The 11,781-nt window shown below is 40.9% G+C and overlaps 1 pseudogene across 1 annotated transcript; it reads right to left on the bottom strand.

Moving 5' to 3' along the window:
• Nucleotides 1–1,596: 1,596 nt before the first annotated feature.
• LOC148862747 (U-box domain-containing protein 2-like) lies at nt 1,597–3,673 on the bottom strand (annotated as a pseudogene). Its single transcript, XR_016110916.1, has 2 exons — nt 3,390–3,673; nt 1,597–2,766 (listed from the first exon to the last, which is right to left on the bottom strand). The product of XR_016110916.1 is annotated as a U-box domain-containing protein 2-like (transcript).
• Between the last annotated feature and the right edge of the window lie 8,108 nt (nt 3,674–11,781).

Genomic DNA, 11,781 nt, shown 5'->3' with positions numbered 1-11,781 from the left:
GGTTTTAATTAGGAAGAGAGTGAGCCAGAGCCTGTCTCAGCGGCTTAGTCATAGTAAATATACATGAACAATAAGCACGTTATAGGGATGCCAATAGGTCCGGGTCAGGTTTATTCAAATGTAAGGTTGGGTTAGGGTTTTTAATTCTTTTAACTCAATTGGGTTTGAGTTTGGTCATGTATACCGTATACAGGCATATGGAAAGTTTAGGATTTGATTTGATGTTTATTTTGAACCTTCTTCTTTCATTAGAGAGAAAATGATATCGTAATTAACGGTTTTTAAAATTTTAAATGTAAAAAAAATACAATTGAAAAGTAGTTATGGATTGGGTTGGTATTGGATCGGGCCCTATAGGGTCAGCGCTTTGGAAATTACATATTACTTAAGCAAGGTGCCAATCAGTTGGTTGGTAAGGTCTCTTGTTGGTTATAGGGAATACTTTATGATTAAATCTTGTCTACACTTGGGTTGGGGGGATGGATTACCCCCATTGTGTAGCCTTTCAGAAGATATAAAAAAAATTAGGTTTGGGTGTAGACATTGGATGCTCGGATTAGGGTGGTTTGTTTTAAAGCAGTGTTTTTTGTTCATGGAGATAAGCTGGGTTTAATTTAGGTGCCGTTTGATAAGTCTTTTTTGAAAGATCTTTCAGAAGATCTGATGGTCAAGAGGTAATGTGAGCTTTTACTTAAAGATCTTAATAGTTCATAGACTGTTTGGTTGGAGTCACAGTTTTTCATGTGAAGACGAGATTTGAGCAAGCAAAAAAAGATGAAAAGCTTCATTTCTAATTTCTTGGATTAAACTTGAATTGAACTTCTTGCATCTTTTTAGAACACGGTCTTTTGGTAGAAAAATCTTCCTCCAAACAAATGGAGAAAGATTGGAGTACAAATTGTCAGGCTTCTAAAAAAAATGATTACCTGCAGGAAAGACGCTAAATGAGCCTTTACCTTCTTGTGTGGACATTTATAGGCCTAGCCATATGGGCTTATTTTAAAGGTTTGGAACAAGATATATTCCACTTAAAAGCCTTTCCTAATTGATCGCCTAATATTCATATTCCCAAACAAATTACATTCGCCGACAAGGAAAAAAATCAAAACCTTGGTGTATTACCATGAATTAGATAAAGTGACGTGTTGATAGGCTACAGTACTATATTGAATGCCATATTTTTGGTTTTACACTATAGCAAAGTGAACTCATTCCTAAAAGCCTTGTGCAAAAAATCTTAATCCTACTGCAAACATGAAACAGCATAAATACATTATATATTTTACTCTTATGTGGATAGTGGGTACGCATCCATACCAAATATTTCATTTACTCGGTAAGAAATTAGGTTTCGCACTAACTTTCATACATTCAGCTTATGGTTTATGCAACTTGAGAATAAAAGGCAGGACGCAGTCCTTGTTCACTCTTTTTTGTTTTTGTTTTTCTCTTTTTACTCCATAAATGACATGAGGATCCGTATCTGATACAAGATCTAAATTCGCATACCCCGGCGTTAAAAAAAAAATTGGCATACCCCGAAATCGGATATGGTGAATTTTTTAAACTATTCTTATGATTCTTACTGTTTGAAAATTGACTAAATGTATCTTTACTTTTTTTTAAATATGAACGGAAAAGATAAAATGTCCGTTATACCCCTATGCGAAATTACATTATCCATGTTTTTAACTTAATTCCCGACAGGCTGCCATCGCTTTCGCCACCGACGGCAGTCGCTGCAAATACCGAACGGCGGAGGTCCGGCGGAAGTCGACGACGAACGGCGCTGGAACCACTACGGATTTCTACCGAGCGGTGGTCATGCCCGTCTGAGAGAGCGCAACAAGCGGCGGGATCCCACTTCTCTCACCAATAATCCTCTCTTCCGTACACTGTCCGTGCATAATTGCAGAAGCGTCAGTACTGCGAACTCTTTCCCCTTCACCAACCCTTCTTCGATCGCTTCAACCAAAACTGCAATCCCTCCTTCAACTATGGCAGTTCCGCCCTCTAGAATTGCAGCTAAGCTACTCAAAACCACCATCACCTTCTCCGTCAAACCGCTCCCTTGCTCTGAAATCAAGTCCACCAGTGGTTTCACGGCTCCTGCATTAACGGCCCTCTCTTTGTTCTGTTTCATAGAACAGAGCTTGTAGAGCGTCGTAAGTGCGTTCTTCCCTCGATTTGATCCGTTCGGGAGCAAAGAGACCAGTGGCGGAATCGCTCCGCAAGCACTGATTAAAACATTGTTGTCTTCGATTAACGAGAGGCTGAGTAGAGCACATGCGGCGTTCTGCTTCGACACCTTTGTACCAGTTTTCAAAATGTAGACGAGAGGCTTTATGGCTCCGGCATTCATGATGGGGGACTTGTTCCCTTCATGGAGAGAGAGGTTTAACAAAGCATTTAATGCGTGCTCTTGTGTCTAGGGATCGGTACAACAAAGGAGAGGTGTCAATGCTGGGATAGCACCGGATTCACCGATTAGTGCTCGGTATTCGGATCTATTCTTTGCCAAGAGGTGCAATTTCGCTGGCTGAGCGTTTTATGGCAGCTGACGGCGATTGAAGATCGTCCATGCAGATCTTCACCGCTGGTTCAAGATTTTCTGAAGAAATGTTCTCGAAGATCTCTGATGAGAGATTCTCCCGCTGCAGAAATCCTAACCATGGCTCAGGTTCCAGATTCGAGGATTCGCATTTGTGTTGATCTTTAGACGATGGAAGAGAAGCCAACCTCTGCGGCTCCCCTGAAATGTCGCTACTACAGGCCGGGAAGGATTAAGTTAAAAACAGGGATAAAAATGTAATTTTGTATAGGAGTATAACGAATATTTTAACTTTTCCGTCCATATTTGTATACTTAATCAATTATCAGAAACGGTAAAAATACATTTAGTCAATTTTTAAATAGTAAAAATAAAATTAGTCAATTAATTAATTAAGCGATAAGGATAGTTTAAAAAATTTACCCAAAATATAAAACAGATATATTTATAGTTAGATAAATATGCGTCTGTGATTGAATATTCGTTGCACCCTAATTGCCTGCCCCAACTCTCATCATAGATGTTCTGCATAACGCAATATAGACAAGCCTTTGACTAGTTGACAATTTCCATATCCCTTTATTGGCTGAGATATTATTTACCATTACATTGAATAGATACACATAAATTGTAAGTCCATGAAATCCCATCAAAAGTTGTCCTCTAAACTCCAAAGTATGCAAGTTAAAAACCATTGGATAATCAGTTCTTAACCTGTAGACAATAAATTAATGGAGTCCTACATAAACAGGATGGTTGTTATTCCAGAATCCAGAAAAGATTAGCTAAAACGGAATCTCGACGCATAGGATTCCCATTCAATTGTAATAGGCCTTACTTCAGGATTCCAGAGAATCGGTTCGGCGGTTGATACTCGAGATGGCAACTATCTACCTTCATAGTTTGAGGCTCACTTTCCAGCTGAAGTCCCTTCATTATGCTGCCTTTGAGGCTGCCCTTCATCCTTTATGTTCCACCAAAGTACAGAATATATAGACTGGAATTTTCAGTTGGGAAAATCAATAGAATACCTTAAGACCATTTAAAGAAAGAAAGTGTTGTAGTGGTTCATGCTTTAGCTAAAGGATGTTGTGATTCTCCATCCTTAATTATCGAATTCGATTTAGGTGAGACTGACCAAAGCAGAATACTAGCAACAGTTTACGACTTTTATTTGGGCTGGCCGAGGTACTGGGCCTGGGTTACAAGCCCATCCCTAAATATGGATTAGTCCAGACAATTATTGCCTTATATAGGGGACTCATTCAAGGGTGGGGACGGAGCAGGAGCAGGGTACACAAGAGGCCCATTGATCATACCACGGTGAGCCAGCAACTGCAATTCCGCACATCTACCTAATAGCCATACTACAATGAGGCTGCCCCAGTCTTAAATGCAATTTAGATTAGTTGTACTTGGTCTTATTTTAATAGGTGGTTACGGGCCGTGATGGGTCTACAGTACTTACGGCCCATGGTCGACACTATGCCACCAAGCCTGGACCAGGAGTAAATGGGCCAATAGGAGCCACCCTATTCTGCAGTTGAGCTGGGCAGGAAGACGAGTGCAAAACTAATCTCAGCGATGCAAATTTGTTCTTGCACATGCAAAATTGTGTATCGTCTTGTCCCTTGAATTTGAATTGCTGCTCTTCTGAAAATTTTATCATCTATGCTATGCTGTGACGTGGACAACCACCCAAAATCTACAAACTTCAGAATTAGTCAACCCTCCCTTCATTTTCTCCATAACCGACTCCCCATAAACGCCCGCCTCGCATCTGGTCCCGTTGGAAATCATTGAATGTTTGATCCAACGGCCACCAGCTCGGAATCCACTACCCCAAGCACCGAAGCAGAAGTAGGTTCGGTGGAGACCGGAGAGAAGTCAAGAACGCACTCCAGTTTGTGCAGTCCAACTCCAATCCCACGCCCACGGCCCACGGCCCACGTTTGTTTATCATCATCTCTCCTCAAGTCAAAATTGCACCTTCCGAAACTTCTGCGTGTAGGTGTAGTCAAGTCTCAGTCTCCTCTTGCCTAGCCCAACCTGAGTAGTTTGAGTAGGGGGAGGGATTTTCTCATTCTCGTTATATGACGTGGCAAAATGAAATCGGCGGGGTTTACAGTCTACCTTGGACATCTTTTACCTGGTCAATGATTGTGACCGTTCGATCTAGTAGCTTCTTGTACGACCTGATAAAAACGTGATGAGTAGCAGCAGTTCAGTGGGAAAGGAAGGCGGAATGGGAGTGGAATCCAGGTTTTGCATATTGGGTGTGGGAAAAGATTCTTGGTGGGCCGCCTAGTAAATGGTGGACCACCCCACTGTTCCATGTTATTTTAATATATTTCAAAAATGTGGCCCGCAATTAAAGCCCATGACCCACGAGCCCACTGTCCACTCCACTTTGGAGTCTGGAGTCTGGAGCCTAGAGCCTGGAACCTGGATGCCTGCCTTAATGATTATGATGTATGAGATGGAGACCATCCCCATGGGATACAATAATGCATGACTTATTTATCATGTGCCCATCCCAACGAGTTTCATCACTCGTCATCAGCATCACTGTCGAGAAAATCGCGTTCACATCATCCGGTTTTTCCATGAGCATCATCATCACGATGCACATGATGATGATGATGATGCATGGGGGTGTGGTGGCCCACCGGGGGATGATTCATGATTCCCTGAGCATGCGGATTGGATTCCCATCTCACCTCAGGATCCGATCCGATCCCAGTTGAGTCTACTACTCGAAGTCTCAACTCTCAAAATCTGAGACTGCAAATGCGATGGACCACGACACGAAGGGAGAGAGGTCAGCGACATGTTCCGATGGGTTTGTCTCACACCTGAGCTACGCTTGGTTTATAAAGCTTGCCAAAGCCTTCCTATAGACTAGGCAAAATGATTGCTTTAACATCGCCATTCCTGTGCTACCTTTTATGACTCCCACACATTACATTACAATTTACAAGTTGCAACCCTCCTCTGGCTCTGGATAGATGGATCTCATTTTCCTTTTCCACGTTTTGGTTTTAATTAACACCCTTTAGGAATTCTAATCCTATCAATGTCAAAGGAAAGCTATGTAAAAAGACACTAATACTCTCCTCGGTCTTTTTCCATTATTATTATTATTATTATTATTATTATTATAAGCATTCTTCTTATCCAGACCAGATCATCGCTCCACATGGCAAGAAATGAGGCTGGTCAAACAGGAAAGCTTGACCTGATTTATATAAATACATACATGAGAGAGAGAGAACCAAAAGGAACCATATTTTATTGAATCATGGGCTATATGCTCTTTGGAGAGGGAGGGATTTGAAATCTAATTATTCCCCATTTAGGAACCAATTCGGATCATGGGCTAACGCTCATCAAGTTATTCTCTCCATTGGTTTGGAAAGCGTATCATCTAGAATTCTAGATTGTAGCTAATGTTATTCTTTCTTAATGATTCTATTCTCTTCTTTTGAAGTTGGTCGAAATGGTGTCCTCTTTATTATTATTTCGCTTGCAAGAAAAAAAAAATCTTCAAGCATCTTTCATCCAAGACAATTTGACAAATTCTTTTTTTATCTCTTCTAAGGTCCTTTAGACTTTGAATTCATTCTCTTTTGAAGGCTGACCTTGATTGTTTGTTAATTATAATCTAAACTTAGGTGGATTAAATTATGCAATTGTTATTATGATTTGGTGAGTGTTCTTGTTTCCCTGTTGGTTAAAAAAAAAAAAAAACATGAATCAGTCAATTCAATTGCAGTAAGGCTTTCCTGCGGCCTAAACCACATTCTCCTTGACTCTTTTGATGCCCTTCTTTTTCAGGTTCTCAAGGAGTACCGAAAAAAGCTCACCCTTGGCTCTTCTTGTGGGGCACTGAATCATTAGTAGAAATGGTTCCCAGATAGAGAGAGAGCAGCAGCAGCAACTGCAACTGACCTGGTTGAACTAATTACAAGCTGGAATGCCCAGGCCAAGTGGGTTTCATTATACCTGATAATTTAACCTTGTGGTTATGCTTAGACCCAGTTGCCTTGAATTGTCCCCTTACCTATTGGATAAAATGTTGAACCAAACCAAACCCTTAATTAAAAGAGATATAAAGCTTTAAACTCTGTACGATACAAAGCTTCGCCACCAAGATGTTAAGTTATGATCCTTCACCTCCCTGATCAAAGCTATAAGGTGGAATCTCACATTCAAGTTGTGATCCCACCCAATAACATGAAATTTAAATTAAAAAGAAAACCATATAGTTGAATAATAAAGTATAAAAGAAAAAAAAAACAGAGAGAGAGAGAGAGATGGCGAAGGCACATAAAACAGGGATCGAGATGGATCATTCTCCAAGCAGCAAAATAGCCCTGAAGTGGGCCATGAATGATGGTGGCGGAGGGTGGAGATGGTATCATCATAATTCATGTGCAGTACAGTAATCTCCAAAGGCTCATAATACTCAGAAAAAGCTCTGGCATGCGTTAAACAGAAAGGAGACGAAACGGGATTCATGTAGCCATCCAATCCCATATAGTTGGGATAAGGCTTGGATGGTGATAACGACGCTGTTCTCGGTTTGAAGCTCGTCTGAATGGTGGTTTCACAGAGCATCTTCGTCTCCAATTAATGTTCTTATGTAAAATACGTTTTGACCATCACATGCTTTCAGTATAGTTTTTATGGCAAAATCAGCTTCATGTACTTGGATTTCATATACACGCCCACTTTTACTGTACGTTTGTTTGTTTGCTTATGAGTCGTTCTTATATGATCTGGAGTCGACGCAAGAATTTGAAATGTCAAGGAGAGACATGGCTCCCACTTTTGAGATTTGGGCCATCTCATAGCTTCTTCATTTTCTTTTGGTATCTTAAGTTTATTTCTATGCTTGGGATTCATTTCCCCATTTCTATATCTAAATTATCGTGATAGTTACGGTTATATGTCCTCCCTAATATGTTTTAAGCACCCTTGTCATTATCAGTTGCAAGCAATCAAAGGAGAAATGCATGTTTGGTACAGTGGGGTTGTGTTGCAGTTACTTTTTTGGTTGATCAATACAAACTTGTATTGTCATATCATATGTCAGTGTTATTTTAAATAAAAAAATGTATATTTTTGATTAATCATTTAAAACATCAATTATTTAATATTTCAGGTAGAAATAACAAATTGTACCAAGGTTAAAATTTTTAATACTATACTTTTCATATTGGGAATATTATCATGTCATATCTTTTGGTCTCTAATACACATATTTACATGTGTTTTCGGGAATCCATTTTTTTAAATAAAAAGAGTATGGTTCAAAGTACATTACATCTATACCAATACACAAAGATAAAGATGTATCAATATTTTAAACCATGATTTGTATTAATCAACTCAAAACAAATGTGTATTGAATCATTGATCAATAAAAAATGCAATTACCAAACACCCCCTTACTTTTTATCCTGCATTTATCCATTAAGCCCCACTAAATAGAATGGTAGACGTTTCGTCCATGGGCTATGGGGCATCATCGGACAAGTAAATTATGTATGGTTTCACATTTTGCGATGTGTCTCAAGCTTTAAGGATCAGAATCCACCATTCGAATGGGTCCTACCATGATCAATTTGGCCCAAAGTCAGAAGTTAGCTTCAAACATGATCAAGTATCGACATGTGTCGGTCTATATTGGCCGGTACATATTATTTTGGGACCCTTTTAATACATCCCTACAGTGAATATATGGGAGGTCTGATCGGTTCAGGGGGTAGAGGAGACCTAAATCATTCCCCCTGAATTGGTTGCAAAAAAACAAAAAAAGGCCTGAAAAACTATATCAATTCGCTTGATACGCCCATACCGACGTACCAGGCATATCAATATTTTGAACCTTGGAGAAGAATTGCAGTGCAACTGTGTTAGCTGTGTCGCTTGTAAGAAAAAACTTAGCTAGTCTGTACGTTTAGTTAAGAGAATTATTGAACTTGATAAAAGATAATTTGTTTTATCCATTTCTTTCGTCTTAATGGATCAACACTAACTTCAGCAACCGCAGCTTTTATCTATCTATATATATTAAAGCGGGATAAACCTTTATTAAATTGACGTCACATGAAATCCTTTTAAAGCGGGATAGGCTTTTCATATGATGAAACTGAACAGTCTGATGTAATAAGATGAAGCTTATTTTTTTAAATAACCTTTCAACCAATAGATAATGCAATATTCTCTTCTCTTCATAATCTCCTCAATTTTAAAGTTTAACTCAATGCAACCTTTTAGGCTTCATGCAATCAATCAACCCCAGCTCGCCATGATTCCTTTCTCATTTCATCAGACGTGGCTTCATGTCTGCATTCCCACCTTCCATTCTCCCTTTACAAGTATGGCAGTGGTGGAGCTCCATGGTCATGTCTTCACCATCATTAGCTTAGCTCTTTTTGATTCACAATTTCGACTCCTTCAGCGAAAACCTAGAAACAAAAAATAGAAATAGAATCAAGTCAGTGCTACAGTATATCCCAACACCAAATGACTGTATGAGGTAACTCCTCTAGTGGCACCCTCTGCCGTCGGTTGTTCCAATTTGGTATTCGTGACATGTTCTTTGTGCAAGTGACTTCAATCTGACGCTGCTCAACAATATCTTGTTAAACTACAATATAACCTCATCGAGTGTTGTATGAGCTCAATGCCAAATATATTGCTGATGGACTTGTGGTGCAGGTGCAGGCCTGTCTCTCTGTGTCTTGTGGAACAAGTGCATTATTTTGAAGAGGCCTCGGTCCAATAAGTGAGTGTATAATTACCAGTGGCTTGTGGACTATTTGGATATATATTTTTTTATTGCTTTGTTCTAAATTTAATAATCTAGATATAACAAAATTTAACTTTTCAAAGGTTTTATTTATATATTTATTTGATGAGTGCTTTTACAGGTTAAGTACAAGGAAATTACAACTCAGAAAATCTCCTACACCATCATCTAGATCAAATACCTCGACCTTGAAGCTAGGACTCTTTCTTGTCCTCATGATTCTTAATTTTGGAAGATGACTTGTTTTGTTTTAGCATGACTTGACTTAATTATTTGTCATCACGTCGTGCAATATTGTTTTCTTGATTATGAATTATTTTTATTAACATTTGTAATTTTGAATTTAGATTTTTGTAATTCATTCAAAACCTTTGAGAATGCTTTTTACTATGCAGTTATTACATTAAGAGATTGACGTGGATTTATAAATATTCATATCCCAAGTAAGTTTGTAAACAACCCTTGTAGACCATATGTCAAAAATTAAAGTCTTATTTGTTTTTTCACATTTGCATGAATTAAAAATAAATAATTGGTAAATAACAGATAATTAACTTGGTAAGTAATTGATAATTAACTTGTAATAACCCTATCAACTTTTACTTAACATTTTATTTTATCTCTTACTCTCGTGCCGATCAGCACGGGTTCTAACTTCCCTACTTTTTACGTATGACGAAAAGGGTAATTAATTTTAGGATAAATTATAAAGAACCCCCTATACTATGGGGTCTATGACAAAAACCCTCTGTATTTTGTTTTGTGATTCTTCCATGTACTATGACTGTGAGACAAAGGCCCCCCTTAACCGTTAATCAGATGATGGAATGCGTTAAATCACCAAAATGTTCTACTAAATTTTTTCTATTTTCTTTTTTTTTTGCCCTTTTTCTCTTAAAACCTATTTGAAGTACCACAATCCGGTCACTCCTAGCTGGTGCTCGCGTGGCTCCTGAGATGTACTTGAAATGAGAGGAAGGAGGAAGAACTCCCGGGGGGTTTCCCGGCGGGAACGCTCCGATGCTTAAGTTGGTATTGCGTACAGGAAGCAAAGAGAGAACGAAGGCTAAGAGTGTAGGTTGCGCTAGTGATTTTCAGATACCTTGTTCCTTGAGGGTAAGTTCCTTATAGCTAAATTCCGTTGCTCGCGGCCCTCTTACTTCTGACAGGGCAGGTATAACTGCCACTGTCAGTCTGCCAAAGCCACTATAGGCAAGGTTGAGGTGGCACGCGTGGGGCCGTCGTGCAGGGTACGTGTCTGTCAGGTGTGGGACGCTTTCTTAAAGGTGGCAGGCGTGGCAAGGGGACATGCCTGCAATTCGCAGGTTTGCCAGGTATGGCGGTCGGGCAGGAAGCCCTCCTATGGTATACCGAGCTGTTCTCCTGTGAATTGCCCTGAGCTGGGCCATTGCTTAAGTGACGGGCTACCTGCAGCCGGTTATGCCGAGCTAGCCGACCTGAGGTCTTTGTGCCTCAGGGCGTCCAAAGAAAAATCGGTGCGTTCTTGCTTGGGAGTGGCCCAAGGTCCATTGGGAGGAGCTCGGGTCTCAAAAGGGGTCAGGGTGCCCCGAACTCGGGACCCCCCGAAGTCCCTTGACCCCTGGGAGGAGGTGCGAGCGAGGTGGCTTTCGGTGAGTAGTTTACCTGCCGAGTTGCCGTGATGAACTTGGTGGGACTTCCCCACCGAGCTGTGCTCTTGTCTGCTGTGCTGTCATGCTGAGTCATAGTTTGAGCTAGGTCACGCCTACATGTACCTGAGCTACGAGGTCGGGCTAAATCACCCTCCATCAATTGGCCCCCACTCCCTACGCTGGCGGCGGTGACCCAACGCGGGGAGGTCATGACGCGCCGGGTGGATTTGGCGTCAGTGTTTGTGCTGCGTCGCCGCGCATTCCGTCCAACTGTACCGGTCTAGCGCCTGGCTCAACCGAAAAGAGATTCGGGTCGCATTCGGGTTACGCACGGACTTCACACGACTTGGACTTCGCGGACGTCAAAAACGCGCTAAATCGTTTTTGCCTCGAAGAACCCGCGGTTGCGGCTATAAATAGGGGGTCCCTTGGCCATTTTCTCCACCACAAAGCCTTCATTGTTAGCGTTTGAGCTCGCGCCAGGGGTTTCTTAGCTCGGGTCCTCCAGTTCGTTCTGTTCTTCCAGTATGGTTCCGTTTCTTTGGTGAGTCCTCCCGAGCTTCAATTTCCCTTCTAGTTCGCTTCTTTCTGTTAGTCCGGTATGTCGTATAGTGTAGACGATCTCATCGACGAGCTCGAGGTAGGTACCTCGGCTCGGGATGTCCCCTCTGCTACCCAGCCATCCGAAGTACGGGTGGCTTCGGGTCATCTGGCGTCTACCTCCCAACGAGGTCGGGAACCAGATCAGTTCGGGCCTTCCATAATGACCTCGGAGAGGC

Source organism: Nelumbo lutea, chromosome 3, assembly GCF_056320005.1.
Source record: "Nelumbo lutea isolate HS-2025 chromosome 3, American lotus-T2T, whole genome shotgun sequence".
Classification (NCBI taxonomy): Eukaryota; Viridiplantae; Streptophyta; class Magnoliopsida; order Proteales; family Nelumbonaceae; genus Nelumbo; species Nelumbo lutea.
The sequence above is the reverse complement of the archived record's forward strand: the minus strand, read 5'-3'. Positions and strand labels throughout refer to the sequence as shown.